This window comes from Lactuca sativa, chromosome 1 (assembly GCF_002870075.4).
Source record: "Lactuca sativa cultivar Salinas chromosome 1, Lsat_Salinas_v11, whole genome shotgun sequence".
Taxonomy (NCBI): Eukaryota; Viridiplantae; Streptophyta; class Magnoliopsida; order Asterales; family Asteraceae; genus Lactuca; species Lactuca sativa.
Genome location: NC_056623.2, coordinates 29,175,444 through 29,199,278, shown reverse-complemented (window position 1 = coordinate 29,199,278; position 23,835 = coordinate 29,175,444). Strand labels below are relative to the sequence as shown.

Below are 23,835 nucleotides of genomic sequence, written 5' to 3'. Positions count from 1 at the left end.
TATCAACTATAATTATTACGATACATTGTCCGGAAAAAAAAATGGTATTCTACTATGTTCACCTTAATTTTCAACCATGTATCTTTTGATATATAATCTTATATTTTGCATTTCGTTGGGAACTTCGTTTTATTAAGATATTCTTTTATCTATTTTTGTTATGTTTATTTATAAAATATATAATTAATTTTTTCAAAATAAAAGATATATTATTAAAATTTCTAATAAATTTTAATATAATAAATAATAAACTAAAATTTTATTTAAGTAATAAAAAAGATGTTTTGAATTGGATTAATAATGGATTTCAAAAATGGTTGGATTGTGTAGGTAGAAAAATGAAAAGTTAATATTTTAATAGATGGTTAAGATTACTTATATAAAAAAATTAATTATTATACTTAGATAAAAGAATTCTTGTAATATAAAAGGATTAAGGTTGGTGGGTGTGGTCATTAACTTTATTATATATTTGGCTTCATTTTTCTCTCATTAAACTGGTTTGTGTTATACTACATCTTATCACACTCACCACTAGAGGTGAGCATTTGGATCGGACTGGACCGGACCGTTTTTTTCAACCCCCGAGCCGGTTCTCGGTTCTAGGAATCCATCAAAACCAGTCCGGTTTTTACGGGGTTTAGAACCGGTTAGACCCGATTTTAAAAAAAAAATTGTAATGTGTGAAATTTTTTTAAACAACCATAGCTCATTCGTTTTAAGTCGGATTGACATGCGGTTTTTTCCAACTTTTAATTTACAGTTTGTAGATGAATTTAGACTATAATTTTATTGAGTTTTGTATTATATTCAATGAGTTACAGTCTTTCAAAGTTGAGCTATCAAAGCTGAAAATTTTCAACTTTTCAACAACATTTTTTTAAATTTTGTAATGTGTGAAAAACTTTAAACAACTATAACTCATTCGTTTTAAGTTAGATTGAAACACGGTTTTTTCCAACGTTTAATTTACAGTTTGTAGATAATTTAGACTATAATTTTGTTGATTTTGGTATTATATTCAATGAGTTATAGTGTTTAAAAGTTGATCTATCAAATCTGAAAAATTTCAGCTTTTCAACAAGATTTTTCAAATTTTGTAACCTGTGAAATTTTATAAACAAACATAACTCATTCGTTTTAAGTCGGATTGACCTACGGTTTTTTTTAACATTTAGTTTACAGTTTGTAGATGAATTTAGACTATAATTTTGTTGATTTTGATATTATATTTAGTGAGTTACAACCCTTCAAAGTTGAGCTATCAAAGCTGAAATATTTCAACTTTTTAACTATTATTTTAGACTATAATTCTGAATTTTATGTATCTTCGACAGATAAATCATATGAAAAGGATCTTGGTGAACTTGATTTATATGTTAGTTGCTCTTATTTGGAAAATTAATTTTGCAAGTTATAATATTATAACATCAAGGTAGATTAGTTATGCATGAACCTGAAACGTAATCATTTTTACAAGTTGTATCGTATCAAACCCAATAACATTTATGTTTTAACGAGTTCTTTCAAACACAAAAACTTATTTTAACGACTTGTACTCTATGCAGTTAAAGTTGTACCGGTCCAAACGGGTCCAAGAACCGGAAAACCCGGAACTGGACCCAGACCCGGACACGGACACGGACACGACTCATCCGGTCCGTTCCACGATCCACAATATTCTTCATAACCGGTCCGGTCCAAGAGTCGGTCCGGTCTGGTTCGGTCCAAATGTTCACCCCTACTCACCACAATATAATTTTTTATGCATAAAATACTACAATTGAAGGATATGTTTGTTTTTTCCATGTGGCGAAACCATAATGTGCAAGAGGTATACCTCATTATTTTGTGGGGTCGGTGTGGTGTTTACCATACTGCACTCTAATATAGTATGCGGTAGAGAGCATACCGACAGGTCTAAAGAAAATAATTTTACTTTTCACAATGTGTTACCATTGAATACTTGTATAATTTATATCGTAAACTGGTAAATGTTTATTGGTGGTAGTTTCTATAGTAATTCCTAGTTACTACTTTTTAGTGTGATATTTTTTATCTTTATAGTTGTAAATACTTTATAAAATGATATATTCTACTTCTATATTTTCTAAAACGATATATTTCACTCATGTACTTTTATATTTTTTTAAAGTGATAGTTTTGAATCCTATTTAAAAAAAAAACAAAAAAAAACATTTTATATTGTTATATTGTATCCTTTTATTTTTTAAAGTAATATTTTTTATCCTTTACTTTTTAAAATACTTTGTAAAATAAAAAAATTTATTCCTATATTTTTTAAAATATCATGTTTAATAACATCTACTTGGAATTTTGTTAAATATCTTTTTTTATCATTCTATTTTTCTAAATTTTCATGCCCCAGGTAGTATATACAATTTGATTTTTTTAATAACTTTCGTTCATTAACTTTACATCTTATTTTGATGTATATGTTGGTATAAAATCAAAGTGGTCAAGGTTTCGACGTAAATTTATAACTTTCGTTCGCTACTTTTTTTAAAACAAAATCTTATTTGCTTTTTTTATTTACGTGTCGGTGTAAATATGAGTTTGTCTACGTTTCGACGTCAATTGTTTTTTATGTTTTCTCGCTAATTTTTATATATGTTTCCTATATATGAGTCGAATGGTATATAATATGATTTTGATTATTTAAACTTTCGATCATTACCTTAAAAAAATATTACTACTTATTTTATATACGTGTTAGTATAATTTGAGTTTCGACATAAATTTTATGTCCGTTTCTAGGTTTATTTTTATGTACATTGTCTACATATGAGTTCGGACACATATAATATATTTTATCAATACAATAATACATTTTATTAGTAGTACCAACTTGTATATTTATCTACCGACATATGCATTGGTATTTTACGTGTTTATCGCTATGCATGCGTCAGTACGAATTCGAGTTGTCACTGTTCGATGTATGTTTATAATTTTCATTCGTTGATTTAAAATAAATTTACATGCTTTTTTTATATGTATGTGTCTGTATAAATTTGAGTTTGTCTACTTTCGACATATTTTTTTATGTTTTCGTTGTTATTTTTATGTACAGTTCATACATATGGGTCGAGTCACATATAGTATGTGTTTTATTATTTGAACTTTTGTTCGTTAACTTAAATAAATAATTTTACATACTTATTTCTATTCACGTTTCGATACAAATTTGAGTTTTTTTTACGGTTCAATGTAAATTATGTGTATATTTTCATGTTTATTTTATGTATGTTTCTTACGTATGAATTTTGTCACATATAATACATTTTATTACGACACTATAGCTTGGAGTTAGTCAGAGTGACGAATCTAAAACAAAAAAATCATGTGTTCCCAAATTAAGTAAAACCAATAAAAAAAATCAATAAAACTTGTTAGCATAAAAAACTTTGTGATAGTTTTTATGCATCAATCGGAGTTAATTAAGATCTATCTTGAAAACTTTTTACGAATATATATGCATTTAGCGCCCACATTAATTATGAGTTCCATTTTTGTTTTGTTTGAGTCAAACTAACTCTTTATCAATTAACAGTTCTTAATACACATCCACTGACTTAAAATTTCTTTCATAGACGATACTAGCAGGAGGCACTCATACATCCATATGCACATTGAAGTGGGCAATGTCTCTTTTACTGAACAATCCAAGTGTTCTAAAGAAGGCACATGATGAGATCGACAATCATGTTGGACAAGATCGTTGTGTTGAGGAATCAGACATGGTTAACCTACCTTATCTTGCATCTATAATAAAGGAGACTTTGCGGATGTACCCCGCTGGACCTCTTCTTCCTCATGAGTCATCAAAAGATTGCATGCTTAGCGGGTATCATGTCCCTCGTGGAACAATGTTATTAGTGAATGCATAGGGAATACAAAATGACCCACACATTTGGGGAGATCCTGAAACATTTAGGCCAGAGAGGTTTGAAGGGGTAGAAGTCTATGGAGATGGTTTCAAGTTATTGCCATTTGGATTTGGAAGGAGAAGTTGTCCGGGAGAAAACATGGCAATGCGAATGGTTGGATTGGCATTAGGGTCTCTTATACAGTGCTTCGAATGGGGAAGAACAAGTGAGGTCGAGGTTGACATGAATGGAGGAACTGGATTAACTTTGGCAAAGACTATACATTTGGTTGCAATGTGCCAACCACGTCCTATAATGTTGAATCTACTATCGCAGTTATGATTATATATCTTTTTATCCCTGCGAATTGGGCATAATGATTAAGTAGTGAAATTACACACAGGATGTGAACCCTAGCACACAAAAATATCATTACTGTTTTTATGATTCTTATTCTAAAAGACAATTTATATTTTATATTATTATATTGTAATTGTGATGTGTGTGTGTGTTTTCTTTATCTGAAGCTATTTATTATATTAAAAAATCATAAAAATTTTATTGCTAAGAATGTGATGACCCCTCTCAAAATTCGAGAGCGACACCATAGAAACGCAAATAAAGAGATTTCGTACATTGTCTCCTATAAAAAAATGGAGGACCTCCCTCCCTCCCTCCCTCTCTCTCTCTCTTTCTTCTCTCTCTCTCTCTCTCTCTCTCTCTCTTCGTCTTCTACATAGTAACTAAACCCATTGTCTTCTACATTGTAACTCATACATACACATATACATACTCTGAAAATCGATTATGCAAAAATGGGAAAAAACTAAACACCTCGACAAATCATTTTCGATTATGTTTCTGGGCCAGACTAACACCAACCACATCAGTTGGACGTCCCTGATGCAATTGGGAAGGTAATGTTCCCTTCTTCTCGTTCTCCTCACGGAAATGGTAAATCAGAAGGCAACATTGTAGTGGATATACTGGAGACACCCAAGGAACTGATTATGTACATGCACGTACCTGGTTTATCCAAATCTTGCATCCAGGTAAATGATTTGTAACATCCCAAGTTTAAGAGTATAAGTTCAGTGGTATTTGTGTAATTAAGGGAGTCAACTCGGCGAGTAGGTGTCTTGACTCGTCGAGTCGGAGCGTGTGACAACCCGAAGTTTGTTCCATCGCCGTAACCCGTTCCATCTGTAAAAACTCATCTTTAGCAGATTGTTCCGATTTTTTTTTGAGTTAAGTCATTCAAATTGAGAATTTTATTATGATCTCGTGAGTATCCAAACCCGTTAGAAACTCATGAAAACACCTCATATTATTATTTAGAAAATTTTTTAGTTTCGACCATATCGGGTTACGACAACTTAATCGGGTGCGACCAAAAGCCCCGTTTAACGTCAGTATCGGGTAGAATTCCACCGTGTTCCAAACTTAAACCATATATAAAGATCAAAGAACTTCATTTGAAGCTTTTTCAACCTCTCTCTAATCTCTCTCTCCTCAAATCCAAGTTCTAGGTCCCAAAATCATCCAATTCAAGCTCCAAATCGACAAGGTAACAATCCTAGCTCATAGTATAACCTCTTTAACCTTCACATTCGTGTTTAATCCATGGAATAGGACCAACATCATGTGTTATGGCCCTAGAACAGTCTTGGGCTGCAAACACACATAAAATGGGTTTTGGAGCCTAAAAACCCTCCCAAATCACCTTTGGAGCTTAGATATGACTTAGGGGCTTCCAAGACTGGACTTAGAACACCAAAACCTTATCAATTGATGGATAAATATGAGTTTATGGCGCAAGAACATGCTTGGACCGTAAACACCCTTTCATGGGCAGTAAACTCCTTTTAAGGTGTTAAGATGCTCCTTAAACACCTCCTAAGCCTTGAACTAATGTCTAGAAGCAACCACAAATGTGTTGGGGACCTTAAACTTGATAAAAACCACCCCCATAGGAGCTTACGGCTGTAAACCCCCCAAGGATAGGTTCCTGGGCCGTAAACTCCTATATCTTGGTCAAATGGTGCCCTAACTTCCAACCAAGGCTTGTATAATGACTTAGAATCACATTTGATTAATCTAGGACCACCAAAACACAATAAGAATGGGTACATGAGAGTTTATGGCCGTAAACTCCTAGTTTACTGCCATAAACTCCTCAAATGGTCCTTATGTTGTTCAAATTCCATTCCAATGCCTTAAAACCAAGCCTAGCATTACCCCACAAGAGTTGTAAGACCATTTAGCACCCAAGAACACCCCCACCATGATTTTACGGTCGTAAACTCATGGGGAGTTGGTCATTGGGCCGAAAACTCCATTAGGAGTTTACTCTTGAAGAGCAAACTCCATATTCAATCCATACACACACTTAGATGCCACTCGGGTCACTCCAAACACTTCTAATGAAGTGTTTACGTGTCTCGAAGTGTTTATTCATATTTGATTAGTAGTTCAAAGCCTAATTAGATACAAATGTGTATCTCTTCATATTACATAGGAACCTCGCACGTTTTCAAGCCTCGAACTGACGTTTAGCATCCAAACTAACACATTCCTAGACTGGTGAGTTCATACCCCTACACCTTTTTCAGTGTTTTCAAATGTATTCAGGGGGAATACAAGAAAAAGTACAAGGAAATCTTGTACTCAAACTTATATGTTTCATATTTTGTATGTTTTCAATATCGAAAAACCGTATTAACCAACGAATTGACTTGCAGAGTTAGTCTTCTTACTAAACGAGAAAATCATTATAAAATGTTATAATACTTGTTTTATTTTATAATCTACAAAGAATCCATACTAATAGTTAATAGAGTATTTATTGATAAAGTACGCGTTTGGATACCGTTAGAGTTTTAAAACACGTCTAAGATACGCCGTTGGATATCGACAGAACTTCGAAAATATGTCTAATAAGATACGCCTTCGAATAGTACTAGGACTTCGAAAATATAGTTAGTGCACGCCTTTGGATATTGACAAAGCTTCGAAACAGTTCGAATATACGCCTTTGGATATCGACAAAGTTTCAGAATATAATTCGAAAGTACGCCTTTGGAAATCGACAGAGTTTCGAAAACATATGCCTTTGGATGTCGACAGAGCTCCGGAAATACGTCTAAAATACGCCTTTGGATGTCACCAGAACTTCGAATATATAGTTAGTTTACGCCTCTGAGTGTCTCTAAAGATTCTAAATTTCGAATAAGTACAGTAGATATTCGACATTCGTGTGTAGGATAACTAAACTTTCAGAATACTTATCTAATATTAATGGTATGGTAGATACTAGTACGTTGAAATCCAAACTAAGAACTAATCACGACTTTTAGGAAAATAAGGGTTTTTCCTGGGATAACATAACTGCTCATAATCGAATTGTGTAACGAATGAATAACTAAACTATCTTTATAAGAAAATATGGGATTTTCTTGGATAACGGCTTTTTCAGAAAACTAAAGGAAACTTGTTCTTTTACGAAAATAAACCGCTTATGAACTCACCAGCTTTATGCTGATTTTCAAACTGCTTGTATTCTCAGGTCCACATTAGACAGGTACCCAGCGACCCTTTTTGGCGAAGACGGAGTACGTAGAAGACACGTCTTTACTTTTGTTCATTTTGGATGTATATATCTATAATCATGTATAACTTTACTTTCAAACAAATGTAAATGATTCTATGTAATGTAATGTTTTGTGTTTACTATGCTTACTATGTACATTGGTTGTGATACACTACATGACGTCCTCCGCCCCGGAACGTTTCCGCCTTAGGTTTCGGGGTGTGACAGAGCGGGTGTTGATCACGTGTTAAGTGACCCAACTCGCCGAGTCGGCGGCTGGACTCGACGAGTTGGTGTTGGGAAGTGAAAACCCTAATTTCTAGGGTTTGCACCCTATATAAAGGACCTTAAGTCCTTTCCCTACCCTCCTTGTCACCCCTTGACGTCCAGAAGCTGTTCTACTCGATTCCAAACCCGTTTTTGAGTGTGTAAAGGAAGAAAGGAGTGTTTTGAAGAAATTGTAAGAAAAAGGCTTGGAGATCCAGAAGATTTGATCAAAGAGGAGTTGGGGGATTCGACTTCTCTGCTCATGGACATCAGTTTGAAGGTAACAAGTTGTTACCTTGACCTTGTTGCATCTTGATCTAGTCTTAGATGTTGATTTAGGGTCATTTTAGCATGATTAGGGTTCATTTCGGGTTTTAGGTCTAGATCTGAGGTTGCAACTTTAGATCTAGACTTGTCTTGGTCCATGTAGTTGGAAAGTATCAACCCTTGGCATGTTTGTGATCATTTCTAGCCCTAAACCTTTCCTCTAGCTTGATTTGGGCCAATAACACCTTGCATGCACATAAAGTTGGAAATTTAATGTGTAAATCTAGCCTTAGGAGTCCAGATCTACAAGTTGGACTCAATAGGATGGACTGTAATCGACAAATTGGGGATGGCACAAGTGGACTCGGCGAGTTGGTTCATGGACTTGGCGAGTCGGGTTGCAAAACCCTAACCTCTTCTGGTTATGACTCAGATCAGTGAGTTGAGTGCTAACTCAGTGAGTTGGACAGGACTAGGACTCGGAGATTGAAGGACTCGACAAGTCATGGGGTGACTCGGTGAGTCGAGTCGCAAATTTTGGGGTTTCTAAGTTTATGAACTCGGCGAGTAAGGTCAACTAGGAAGGTTGAATTTGACCAGGACTTTGACTTTGACCAGTTTGACTTCCAAGGGTATTTTGGTAATTTGGGCACTTATAAATATGGTTTAATTAAAGAGTTAGGTGGTGGAGTTCATGGTTGTGATCGGAGGATTTGATTTTATCTCTTGAGCTCGACATTTTGCAAGGTGAGTTATCCTCGCTATACTTAAGGGTCTAAGGCACCAAGGCCGTCCCTTTGATTGTTATGTCGAATGATATTGTTGTGATATGTTAGTTCAGTATCCGGGTAGATAGGATGGTTATATGTCAGTATGATCTGTTAGATCGGTATCCTGGTAGATTGGATGTGGTTATGCTTAGTGATCAATAGTTGGCCTGATTGTCTGTATGCTGGTAGGAAGTCACTTGTTATATGTGCACGTGATTGTTTGGTAGCTGTGGGATATTACATCCTAGGGATGATAGGACCCTAGTATGTTATCTGTATAGACTGTTATATGATTATCAGGTATAGGTGCACATGTTTGACTGGTTAGGTGGGGTATTCCATCCTGAGGATGACAGGACCCTAGTATGTTGCCTTTATAGATTGTTATATGATTAACTGATACAGATATACATGTTTGATTGGTTATTTGGGCATTCCAACTCGATGTTTATGGGCCGAGAGTATTCCTTCCCGAGGATGATTGGACTCGTACTATATGGGGTATTCCAACCCGATGGTTGATTGGACCCATAGTATGTTGGCATTCCAACCCGATGGTTGAGGGGCTTAGGGTATTCCATTCGGATGGATGATTGGACCCATAGTATCTATTATGTATGTATGGTGCGCGGGTATTCCAACCCGATGGTTTATTGGACCCATAGTATGTTGGTATTCCAACCCGATGGTTGAGGGGCCTGGGGTATTCCATCCTGACGGATGATTGGGCCCATAGTTTGATGTTTGTTACTGTATGTGTATTGTTGTGTGTATGGGTATTTTGGGGGTAACTCACTAAGATTTTGGGCTTACAGTTTCAGTTTATTGTTTCAGGTGCAACAGATGATTGTGGGAAGGCAAAGGCGTGACCGTACACTTCCTCGATTTATGATAACGATTTCTGGGAAACTCTGATATGAAACCATTTTGGAAACCTTTTTGTAATAACTATTGGTACTTGGGTTGATTTTAAAAGTTTAAATTTGTCTTCAATTTTTGGGTGGTTACATGATTAGTTGATGTAATTTGAAGAAAATTAGGGATTTAGAGAGATCGACTGAAGTTGTGTGATTGTTTGTTGTATGTGATAGTGGAGGATGAAAAATTAATAGAGGTGAAAAGAAATGGGAAGAGGAAGCGTGAGGAAAATGAGATGGAACCAACCCTAACCCCATCAAAAAATTGATTTGCCATTTGTGTGTTCTTCAAGATTCTCGTTGAGGGAAAATTAGTGAATCAAACCTGGGATGTTGGAAAAACGAGACGACAGCCATGGTACTCTTGTCTTACCCATCTCCGTCACCGGATTCAATTCCGACGCCTATAAACCCACTGCAATCTCATTCCTTCCTCCTGATGTTTCCAGCATCGCCACCGGTCACTACCAATATCTCGTCGTTACTTTTCATGGTCACGTCTGATCTTGGGGCTGCAATGTTGAATCACAACTTCGTCATAACCTTGATTCCCATAGTTATAATTTCACTTTTCACATACACTCACTACAAATAAAATTACATTTAGTGGCATAAAGTTTTAGTGGCATGTCGTTTTTGTGCCACTATAGCCAACTTTTAGTGGCACTTTTGTTTTGTCCCACTAAATTTTAAAAGATACAGGGTTGAGGTTGTTGATTGCGATTTTCATTGGCATTTCCAACTCCACTTCGGGTTCTTGCCATGTCGATCTATACACCAAATCTGACGTTCGGTGTGCAATGACGAGAATTAAGATAAGAAATTTTTTTATTTACGATAGACGTATAAATCTTCTAGTCACCTCAAGAAGTTATATGATAGTTCTAATACCGTAATCAAACGTTTAGAAATCTGAACACAAAAAATTTTCAGATCCGGTCGGCAATAGACCATAGATCCTATCAAATAATAGCATATAAGGCATTTTTATAGCTATAACATAAAACATTTAGCACATAAAACATTTTAGGCATTTTTCTTAAAATAAACTAGTGCTCGTGTCTAAAATATAGCAGACACGCATCTCACAATCATCGCTTAGCATTCAAAGTTTAAGTCTAGAAATTTCCTACAAATTCCTAGTTCACTTAAACTAATGCTCTGATACCAACTGTGACATCCCCAAATTCACGGCCAGAAAAGACCGATTTGTTTATGCTTTATTTTAAAAATCAGAGTATCCTTTTAAAGAAAAGTGTTGCGGAATTTGTTCTCAGAAAACATGATAAATATATTATCAAAGCAATTCCAAAGAAATGTATTTTATTAATTTTAAAACTTTGGGATGTCATCGTCAATACAAAAACATAAGCATAAACACACCTTACATTTATTTACACTAGTGTAACCCCCGTAGATCCGGGCTAGTCAATTTAGAGGCAATAAGTGTTGAAAATAACTTTTCGGCAAAATGTTATTTAGAATAAATAGTCTTAACCAAGTTGTAGTATATGTTACAAGGTTTCCGTACATATAAAGACCATCGAAATCCGAGTTATAACGAAGAAGTTATGACCCGTCGAAGTTTCGCGACGGAACCGGCACGATACCGGGAAACATAAATACTGAATTTACGATAGAGAGAGATTTAGCCTTAGCGATCTAAAAAAAGTCATAGAATACGTTAAACCGAAAGCGTCCATAAAAAGAACGCCCAAATCTGACTTCGTATGAGGAAGTTATGATTTTTCGAAGTTTCAGATTAGCAGTATACAACCCGAAATTCGAATATTAGATCGAGCGGTTTTTAGCCGACACAACCTAAACGAGACTCGAAGATCTCGTTATTAGTAGCGTAACGATAAAAAGACAAACGAAAATGGACATCGGATGAAGAAGTTATGAGATTTTAACGGACCAATCATGGCCCGGCCTGTTAAAAATATAACTTTAAAAATAATGTCAAAATTAGCCGACGGAGTCTAAACGAAAGTTGTAGGGTACGGTCCCACCTACGCATGGATATGAAGAACGTCAAAAGCGGAGTCCATATGAACGAGTCATAAAATATAATAGCATATTAACGTATTAAAATAAAGTATAAATCATATATACGTATACATATACATACATATATATATATATATATATATATATATATATATATATATATATATATATATATATATACAAATGTATATATCATTAGAAAGGTATCGACGATGCGGTCATTATAAGACTGTTGTCGAGTATTTTCGACATTAGTTTAGTACAAAAATCGTTAAATCTATTTAAAATAGTACTATGAATGGGTGTTTAGTCCTTTATATAACTATAAGGTCATTAAGTAATTATGCAAGGTAGTTTTTATAAATTCAATTACTATAAATAAGAGGTTTGGGCTCTCATATTTCTTGCACCATTCTCTTGATTCAAGAGTCTTTCTCTTCTTATCCCCCGAGCATTTCGGTCCCTCGTGATTCGACTTCTCTTTCTGTAGTTTTAGTATAGTAAGGTGAGCGCTGAAGCGCTGCATGAATCTTTCTTAGAAAGATTCAGCGACGAAGTTCTGCCTCTGCAGAGCCCGACTCCTAGCTAAAATCTCATTGTAAGTAAGTTATGCTTACCCTATTTTAAATATAGTTTATATTTAAAATTAGTATTGTTATTATGAACTTATAATAAATATTTGAGCTATTATTATGACTTATATAAGTGTCGTTATATTATCTTTTTAACTACTCGCGGTACGGGGAATCTGGTTTAAAGGGTCACATAGTGTTGTTGGATTTAAGAAGTGCTATATGTCAAAATGGTTATGCCCTCCGGTGTTTTATGTCTGGCCCCTATCTGTACATAGTGGTTGGAATGTATTGTTTAAACGCTTATATAATAATAATAATAATAATAATACTAATAATAATAATAATAATTAGTCACGGTAAATATTAGACTAAAATCTAGTGGTAATAATACTAGGTTTCGTCGAACGAAATTATATTAAAGTAAACGAAGCGCTGTCCGAGTACCGAGTCACCACCTTCTCAAGTGAGTGCATAGTTACTTTCATCTTATACATAGATATGAAGTATTTTAATATAAATTACGTGCTATATGTGCATATTGTTTGAATACTTGCTGTCTATGCAGGTGAAAGATTTTTATACATGTTTTAAATGATTTAAACTGTATACGTATTTTATATATACGGATATGTTGGGTATGACATAGGTAGATGAATGATGAAAGATAAAAGATGATGTGAGTAAACATCGGCAGCTATAGACTTAGTGTCTAATAAACATCGGCAGTTATGGACTTAGTGCCTATTGGACAAATACTGGTAGCTATGGACTTAGTACCTGATAGGAATTGGTGGCTATGGACTTAGTACCTATTAGATAAACACTGGTAGCTATGGATTTAGTACCCGATAAATAAACTATAGCAGCTATGTAATTAGTGTTTTACGAACGAATATTGGCAGCTACGGATTTAGTGTCAGTCCTATAACCCTGGAAGCAAGGGACTTCAGAATAAACGAATAGATGACTCTTAGGATAGATCCTTAAGAGTAAAGAAGATAATGGGGATGGGTAATTGGGTTGATTGTTTGATTGTTTAAACATAATAATTATATTATTGTGGGTTAAAAACCCTATGTACTCACCAGGTTTCCCAACCTGACCCACTCAGTTTATTTATAATTCACAGGTGTTGATATGAAGTCACATTACACTGAGAGATTAAAGAGATGTAGATCACTAGTGTAAATAAATGTAAGTTCCGTTTATGCTTATGTTAATGTATTGAAGATGACATCCCAATGTTTTAAAATGAATAAAAATACTTTTCTTTGGAAATGCTTTGATAACGTATTTATCATGTTTTACTGGGAACAAATTCAGCAACATTTTTATTAAAAGAGATACTCTGATTTTTTATAAAGCATAAACAAAATCAGTCTTTTCTAGCCGTGAAAATGGGGATGTCACAGTTGGTATCAGAGCATTAATTTAAGGGAACTAGGAATTTGTAGGAAATTTCTAGACTTAAACTTAGAATGCTAAGTGATGATTGTGAGGAGTGTGTCTAATAGATTTAGGTAATACACCTGAATAGACACAAGCACTAGCTTATTTTAGGAATGATGCTTATATTGCTTTTACGTGCTAAATGATTGGTTATGCTTTATGCTATAGTTTGATCGGATCTATGGTCTGTTGCCGACCGGATCTGGAAACCTTATGTGTTTAGGATTCTAAACGTACGAATACGATATTAGAACTAGCATATAAACGTTTCAGAGTGATAAGAATGATTTAAACGTCAATCCAAAATTAAGATCTAGATTCACCTTATTCGGTCTATAAATCAAAATGGCAAGATCCCGCAGTGGAGCTGGGAATGTAAATGGGAATAGGAATCAACCCCCGGTGATTCAGGAAGTACCTGTCGTAGTAGAAGATGTACCCAAGCCAATCACCATGGCTGGAGTACAAGCCATGATTCGAACTCAGTTAGCTGAACAAAGGGAAGAAATGAGGTGGATGTCGAATAAGGACGAACCTACTATGCCCACTGAGCAACCCGAGCTGATTCCCGAGCAATCGGAGGAAGGGAACTACAGCCGCCAAGTGAGTTACGTAGGGACTCAAGGTGAACGAAGGGATGGCCCGAAGAGGAGAAACAACAAGGATGGGCGAATGTACAAGAATTTCTTGGGTGCGAAACCACCGAATCTCTCAGGAAGCCCGAAGCCGGTTGAGATTATGGATTGGATCTCTGAGATGGAGATGGTGTTTGAGAGTTGCAGCTGTAGCGAGAAACAAAAGACTGTCTTCGCAGTAAGACAACTGAAAACAGGAGTCTTGAGTTGGTGGAAGCTACTAGCAGATACGATCCACGAGGAGAAGCCCTAAGGATGTCATGGGAAGAGTTTTTGGAACAGTTGAAAATGCAGTACTGCTCAGAGATAGATCTTATAGACCTAAACAACGAGTTTCAGAACCTGAAGAAAGGGAAGATGAGTGTTGATGAGTATGCCACCGCATTCACCGAGAGGATGAAGCTATTTCCCTACTTGGTTCCTATTGAACTCACCAAGATTGATAGCTTTGTTAATGGATTGCCCACCGAATTTGGCCCAATGGTCAAAATGGTGACTACCTTGAAAATAGTTGTTAGGGCAGCTAAGAACGTAAAGTGCCAGATAAGAGAAAAGGGTCTAGAAAAAGATAAGGCAGGAGAGAAGCGGAAGTTTAAAGAATCTTCAGGGTCCAACAAGGAGAGAAAATTCTCAAAGCTTGGAGGAGGAGAAGGAGGTGAAGCGAGATGGTGTGATAAATGCAAGAAGAAGCATTGTGGGAAGTGCAACGAAGAAGTAACTTGTTACAAGTATGGAAGGACTGGTCACTATTCCAAGGACTGCACACATAATGATAAGGTACGCTACGGATGTGGAGGCAAGGGGCACCTGTCAAGAAATTGCCCAAAGAAAAATGAAGCAACAAAGCCAAACACACCACCAAGGCCAAGGGCATTCCACATGATCCTTGAAGAGGCAAAAAAACCATGCAAGGAACCAAGGATGAGGAATCCATACCCGAAGACCGAGTTATGAGGTAGCCTAAAAGATAGATCAATATGATGTATCCTATTAGAGACATAGTCTAGGGTGAACTTGAACACCTATGTAATAGTTTCAAGAAATAATGAAGCCTTCGTTTTGCTATCTGATGTGTTAAACTGTTATGTGATTTTCTTGTATGGTGACTTGGAAAACTGTGAGACAATACTTGGGACGAGTATGAGTAGGTGTGAAAGGTAGTAGATGCATATACTACCGGAAGCACAGGACGCACGCTTGGATCAGGGAAAGTCACAAGGTTACCAAGAAGCTAGTAATTGATACCGTTTTATTCAAGTATGTCGTTACCATCGTTTCGGTAATGACTAAAAAGATTGTTGATATTCTGACCCTAGTGGTCATATAGAATTGAGTCCGACTACGTTGAGTATGCTATGTGGTTAAGAAAATCAAGTTCGATGTAGCATCTGACTTAAGACGGAAGATTGGAATAAAAAGCGATCAATACAGGTATCACGAAAAGTGGCTTGTAGCTAGAAATGCTACCTTTTAAAATGTGATTATATCACATTAGAACATGAAGGAAGGTATAGTCTGTTTTGGAATATAACTATAAGAGACCTGAGTCTAAATGTGCATCACATGATGGTAGGTCATAATTTGGAGTCTAACCTGAGATAGAAAGCAGATGCACGATCGAGTACTACTTACAGTCAATAAGTCTAAGAGATAGACTTGAAAAAATATATAAGTTATAATTATTACCAAGGATGAAGCTATGACGTATGGAGTCATTATATGAGCCCTGTTTCGTTGATGATTTCGGGACGTAATCATCCTAAGGGGGGGATAATTGTAACGCCCGTAGATCCGGGCTAGTCAATTTAGAGGCAATAAGTGTCGAAAATGACTTTTCGGCAAAATGTTATTTAGAATAAATAATCTTAACCAAGTTGTAATATATTTTACAAGGTTTCCGTACATATAATTACCTTCGAAATCCGAGTTATAACGAAGAAGTTATGACCCGTCGAAGTTTCGCGACGGAACCGGCACGATACCGGGAAACGTAAATAGTGAATTTACGATAGAGCGAGATTTAGCCTTAGCGATCTAAAAAAAAGTCGTAAAATACGTTAAACCGAAAGCGTCCATAAAAAGAACGCCCAAATCTGACTTCGTATGAGGAAGTTATGATTTTTCGAAGTTTCGGATTAGCAGTATACAGCCCGAAATTCGAATATTAGATCGAACGGTTTTTAGCCGACACAACCTAAACGAGACTCGAAGATCTCGTTATTAGTAGCGTAACGATAAAAAGACAGACGAAAATGGACATCGGATGAAGAAGTTATGAGATTTTAACGGACCAATCCTGGTCCGGCCTGTTAAAAATATAACTTTAAAAATAATGTCAAAATTAGCCGACGGAGTCTAAACGAAAGTTGTAGGGTACGGTCCCGCCTACGCATGGATATAAAGAACGTCAAAAGCGGAGTCCGTATGAACGAGTCATAAAATATAATAGCATATTTACGTATTAAAATAAAGTATAAATCATATATACGTATACATATATATATATATACAAATGTATATATCATTAGAAAGGTATCGACGATGCGGTCATTATAAGACTGTTGTCGAGTATTTTCGACATTAGTTTAGTACAAAAATCGTTAAATCTATTTAAAATAGTACTATGAATGGGTGTTTAGTCCTTTATATAACTATAAGGTCATTAAGTAATCATGCAAGGTAGTTTTTATAAATTCAATTACTATAAATAAGAGGTTTGGGCTCTCATATTTCTTGCACCATTCTCTTGATTCAAGAGTCTTTCTCTTCTTATCCCCCGAGCATTTCGGTCCCTCGTGATTCGACTTCTTTTTCTGTAGTTTTAGTATAGTAAGGTGAGCGCTGAAGCGCTGCATGAATCTTTCTTAGAAAGATTCAGCGACGAAGTTCTGCCCCTGTAGAGCCCGACTCCTAGCTAAAATCCCATTGTAAGTAAGTTATGCTTACCCTATTTTAAATATAGTTTATATTTAAAATTAGTATTGTTATTATGAACTTATAATAAATATTTGAGCTATTATTATGACTTATATAAGTGTCGTTATATTATCTTTTTAACTACTCGCAGTACGGGGAATCCGGTTTAAAGGGCCACATAGTGTTGTTGGATTTAAGAAGTGCTATATGTCAAAATGGTCATGCCCTCCGGTGTTTTATGTCTGGCCCCTATCTGTACATAGTGGTTGGAATGTATTGTTTAAACGCTTATATAATAATAATAATAATAATAATAATAATAATAATAATTAGTCACGGTAAATATTAGACTAAAATCTAGTGGTAATAATACTAGGTTTCGTCGAACGAAATTATATTAAAGTAAACGAAGCGTTGTCCGAGTACCGAGTCACCACCTTCTCAAGTGAGTGCATAGTTACTTTCATCTTATACATAGATATGAAGTATTTTAATATAAATTACGTGCTATATGTGCATATTGTTTGAATACTTGCTGTCTATGCAGGTGAAAGATTTTTATACATGTTTTAAATGATTTAAACTGTATACGTATTTTATATATACGAATATGTTGGGTATGACATAGGTAGATGAATGATGAAAGATAAAAGATGATGTGAGTAAACATCGGCAGCTATAGACTTAGTGTCTAATAAACATCGGCAGCTATGGACTTAGTGCCTATTGGACAAATACTGGTAGCTATGGACTTAGTACCTGATAGGAATTGGTGGCTATGGACTTAGTACCTATTAGATAAACACTGGTAGCTATGGATTTAGTACCCGATAAATAAACTATAGCAGCTATGTAATTAGTGCTTTACGAACGAGTATTGGCAGCTATGGATTTAGTGCCAGTCCTATAACCTTGGAAGCAAGGGACTTCGAAATAAACGAGTAGATGACTCTTAGGATAGATCCTTAAGAGTAAAGAAGATAATGGGGATGGGTAATTGGGTTGATTATTTGATTGTTTAAACATAATAATTATATTATTGTGGGTTAAAAACCCTATGTACTCATCAGGTTTCCCAACCTGACCCACTCTGTTTATTTATAATTCACAGGTGTTGATATGAAGTCACATTACACTGAGAGACTAAAGAGATGTATATCACTAGTGTAAATAAATGTAAGTTTCGTTTATGCTTATGTTTCTGTATTGACGATGACATCCCAATGTTTTAAAATGAATAAAAATACTTTTCTTTGGAAATTCTTTGATAACGTATTTATCATGTTTTACTGGGAACATATTCCGCAACATTTTTATTAAAAGAGATACTCTGATTTTTATAAAGCATAAACAAAATCGGTCTTTTCTGGCCGCGAAAATGGGGATGTCACAACTAGTGATCTACATCTCTTTTAAATCTCTCAGTGTAAAGTAGCTTCATATCGATACATGTGATACAAATAGACTGATGTAACGCCCGTAGATCAGGGCTAGTCAATTTAGAGACAATAAGAGTCAAAAATGACTTTTTGATAGAAGATTATTTAGGATGAATAATCCTAACTAATTTGTAGTATATGTTACAAGGTTTCCGTACATATAAAGAACGCCAAAATCCGAGTTATAACGAAGAAGTTATGACCTGTCGAAGTTTCGCGACAAAACCGGCACGACACAGCGCGACGTAAAAAGTGAATTTACGTTAGAGCGATATTTAGCCTTAGCAATCTAAACGAGAATCAAAGATCTCGTTGTTGGTATCGAAGCGATAAAAAGTTAGGCGAGAACGGACGTCAAACGAAGAAGTTATGAATTTATAACGAAGTTTTCTGTCGCGGCCTATTAAAAATAAATAATAAAAATAAAAGTCAAAATTAGCCGACGGAGTCTAAACGAAAGATGTAGAGCGTAGTCTCACCTTCGCGTGGATATAAAGAACGTCGAAAACGGAGTTCGTATGAAGAAGATATGAATTTCCGAAGTTTATTAATCAATTTGTATTTAAATTTAAAAGGAAATTCGGAAGCATTATCCGAAGGAGTCACCGGTCTGATCCGAGGTACGCGCCGCGTACTCGAGTACGCCCCGCGTACTCCGAAGTGTCGACATTCGCAGCAAGTGGCTTCGGATGACGCACGCAGTGACGTTTTTCGGACCAGTACGCCCCGCGTACTGGCGTACGCCCCGCGTACTCCGAGGCTCCAGCCTCCTATAAATAGGATGCGAGGGCAGCCGACCCAATTGCCAATTTCTTCTCTTCTCTCTCCCGTTTTGCATCGTTTTGCGTGCCAGAAATACCCCGACGCCCCGGTATTATTCTCTAGCCCCGAGGCAAGTCCCGAGATCCCGAAGATCCCGAGAAGTGCGGTTCCCGAGCCGAAGCTCTGCCCGCGAGAAGTTCGATTTTTGTGGAGATCTTCCAGATCTGCGGTGGATTACTACTTCTGCAAGTCGTAGTGCTGTCCGATCATCTTCTGATCAAGTGAGTGTATACTACCTTTCATAAACACGATAATAATACAAGTATGGTTTGAGTGTATTAAGTATATTGTTGTTTATATGTGTGGGTGTGTAGTTGCTTTCTTCTAACACATCAATATGAAGTATTTGTTATGAAATACGTGCTATGTGTTTATATGTTATTTGTCTATTTGAGATGGACATGGAAATTGGAGTTTTATACAGGTGTTAAATGATTTAAACTGTGTAAGTATTTATATCTACAAAATTGTTGGGTAGAACATGGGTAGATGGGATAGTTGGTGACTATGGAGTTAGCGCCTGCTGTTAGATAAACCTTGGTGACTATGGAGTTAGCGCCTATTATTAGATAAACCTTGGTGACTATGGAGTTAGCGCCTATTGCATAAACTTGGCGACGATGTGACTTCGTGCCTATTTGATGAACCTTGGCGACTATGGAGTTAGCGCTTGTTAAGTAAACCTTGGCGACTATGGAGTTAGCGCTTGTTAAGTGAACCTTGGTGACTATGGAGTTAGCGCCGCTTGAGTAAACCCCGACGACTATGGAGTTAGCGTCTGATAACTATGGATTTAGTACTCGATAGATAAACTTTGGCAGCAATGGATTTCGTGCCGATTCCTTAGGAATAAGTGAATGAAGGATAGTTGGTTCTTAGGGTGAAACCTTAAGAAGATAATGGGGATGGGTATTTGGGTTGATTGTTTGATAATTGAATATAACAAATGTATTATTGTGGGTTGAAAACCCTATATGCTCACCAGGCTCCCAAGCCTGACCCACTCAGTTTTCTTTTCATTACAGGTAATGACACAAGAGTATAAGTCGGCGGACTTGACGAGAGATTTTGGATTATAGATCAGTAGTTGAATAACTATTGTAAGGCCTATTTTATGTTGTTTATGCTTTTGGTCTGTAACGAACATGACATCCCGAGGTTTTATTATTTAATAAAAATACATTCTTTTCGAGAAATGTTTTGATAAAATGGTTATCATATTTTATTTTGGGAACAAATTCCGCAACCGTTTTCTTTAAACGATCACTCTGATTTTGAAAACAAAGCATAAACAAATCGGTCTTTTATGGCCGTGAAATTGGGGATGTCACAGTTGGTATCAGAGCATTAGTTTAAGCGAACTAGGAATTTGTAGGATTTCTAGACTTAAACTTAGAATGCTAAGCAATGATTGCGAGTTGAGTGTGTCCATTATATTTTAGGTAGTACACCTAAATTGACACAGACACTATTTTATTTTAGGAAAATTGCCTAAAATGCTTTTACGTGCTAAATGTTTTGTGTGATAGCTATATTGATTCTATTATTTGTTCGGATCTATGGTCTGTTTCCGACCGGATCTGGAAACCTTATGTGTATAGGATTCTAAGCGTACGTCTACGATATTAGAACTGGCATATAAACGTTTCGGAGTGATAAGGATGATTTGAATATCTATCGTGATTAAGGATCTAATTTCACCATATTCGGTGTATAGATCAAAAATGGTGAGAACGAGGAGTGGAGTTGGAAATGCTGATGAGAACAGGAATCAAGTACCAGTAATTGAACAAATACCTGTTGTGGCAGCAGCGCCTGAACCAATGACAATGGCCGGAGTTCAAGTGATGATCCAGGCAATGTTGAATAATCAGATGGAAGAAACTAGACGTCTGGTCAGACAAAATCGCGAGGAATTGTCAATTCGAGTAGAAGAGCCCGAAGTAAATGGAGGGCATTCTGAAGGAGGAAACTATAGTGGGACCGTTGGTCAAGCCAACCCACCAATAGTTCGCCAAAACAACCAGGATAGGGGAAATGATGGACGTGGATGCAAGTACAAGGATTTCATGGCATCCAAACCACCATGTCTTTCTGGGAGCCCGACACCAGTGCAAGTCATGGACTGGATCTCCGAAATGGAGACAATGTTTGAAAGTTGCGAGTGTAGCAACAGACAGAAGACCGCTCTTGCAGTCCCTCTGTTAAAATCTGGAGTATTGAGCTGGTGGAAGTTACTGGCTGGTTCAATGCCCAAGGGGGAAGCTAGCAAGATGTCTTGGGAAGAGTTCGTGGAGCAAATGAAAATGCAATACTGCTCTGAGCAGGATCTTCTGGAAATCAACAATGAGTTCCAGAATCTGAAGAAAGGAAAATTGAGCGTTACTGAATACGCTACGAGCTTTACGGAGAAGATGAAGCTTATTCCATACCTAATTCCGACTGAACTTTCCAAGGTCAACAAGTTTGCCAATGGATTACCAGCGGACTTTGGTCCGATAGTCAAACAAGCAACCACTCTGAAAGCCGCCATCTGGGCAGCCAAAAATGTTGAGACCCAAATAAAAGAAAAGGGTCTGGAAAGGGCTGAAGTTGGAGAGAAAAGGAAACGTGAAGGATCTTCAATAATCGATAAAGAAAGTAAATTCTCGAAAACTGGAGGAAGAGATGAGGCTAAGTGGTGTGAGAAGTGTAAGAAGAAACACTTCGGGAAATGTAGCGAGGAGATGACTTGCTACAAATGTGGGAAGACAGGGCACTATGCCAACAAGTGTGCACCTAACAAGAAGATGTGCTATAGGTGTAATGAAGAAGGTCATATTTCTAAAGACTGCCCACAGAAAAACAGACCTCCACAGCCAAGGGCATTCAACATGTTCCTCAACGAAGCAGAAAGGGATGGGAGGGTTAAAGGATGAAGACTTCATATTAATATGTAAAGTCGGTAAAGTCTGTATCAGGAACCATAGCCTGTTAGAGGCATAGTATAGGGTGAACTTGAACTTTTGTGTAATAGTTTCAAGAATTAATATAAATCCTAGTTTTGTTATCTGATGTGTTGAATGATTATATGATTAATGTATGGTGACTTGGTTAACTGCGAGACAATACTTGGGACGAGTATGAGTAGGTGTGAATGGTAGTAGAGATCTATACTACCGGAAGCACAGGACTCACGCTTGGATCAGGGGAAGTCACAAGGTTATCAAGAGGCTAGTAATTGATTCCGTTTTATTCAAGTATGTCATTACCATTGTTTCGGTAATGTCTAGTAAGATAGTTGTTATTCCGACCCTAGGGGTCATATCAATTGAGTCCGACTATGATGAGAGGTCATCGGGACACGACCCATCAAGGTTACTACTTAGAATGGAGAGATGACTAATGGAGTCAGTATGCGAATCCTATTTCGTTGATGATTCCGGGACGTAATCATCCTAAGGGGGAGATAATTGTAACGCCCGTAGATCAGGGCTAGTCAATTTAGAGACAATAAGAGTCAAAAATTACTTTTTGATAGAAGATTATTTAGGATGAATAATCCTAACTAATTTGTAGTATATGTTACAAGGTTTCCGTACATATAAAGAACGCCAAAATCCGAGTTATAACGAAGAAGTTATGACCTGTCGAAGTTTCGCGACAAAACCGGCACGACACAGCGCGACGTAAAAAGTGAATTTACGTTAGAGCGATATTTAGCCTTAGCAATCTAAACGAGAATCAAATATCTCGTTGTTGGTATCGAAGCGATAAAAAGTTAGGCGAGAACGGACGTCAAACGAAGAAGTTATGAATTTATAACGAAGTTTTCTGTCGCGGCCTATTAAAAATAAATAATAAAAATAAAAGTCAAAATTAGCCGACGGAGTCTAAACGAAAGATGTAGAGCGTAGTCTCACCTTCGCGTGGATATAAAGAACGTCGAAAACGGAGTTCGTATGAAGAAGATATGAATTTCCGAAGTTTATTAATCAATTTGTATTTAAATTTAAAAGGAAATTCGGAAGCATTATCCGAAGGAGTCACCGGTCTGATCCGAGGTACGCGCCGCGTACTCGAGTACGCCCCGCGTACTCCGAAGTGTCGACATTCGCAGCAAGTGGCTTCGGATGACGCACGCAGTGACGTTTTTCGGACCAGTACGCCCCGCGTACTGGCGTACGCCCCACGTACTCCGAGGCTCCAGCCTCCTATAAATAGGATGCGAGGGCAGCCGACCCAATTGCCAATTTCTTCTCTTCTCTCTCCCGTTTTGCATCGTTTTGCGTGCCAGAAATACCCCGACG

At 36.7% G+C, this 23,835-nt stretch overlaps 1 pseudogene; it reads left to right on the top strand.

Annotated features, from left to right (window-relative positions):
• Window positions 1-2,924: 2,924 nt before the first annotated feature.
• Window positions 2,925-4,232, top strand: LOC111889105 (cytochrome P450 81D1-like; annotated as a pseudogene).
• The last annotated feature ends 19,603 nt before the right edge of the window (window positions 4,233-23,835 follow it).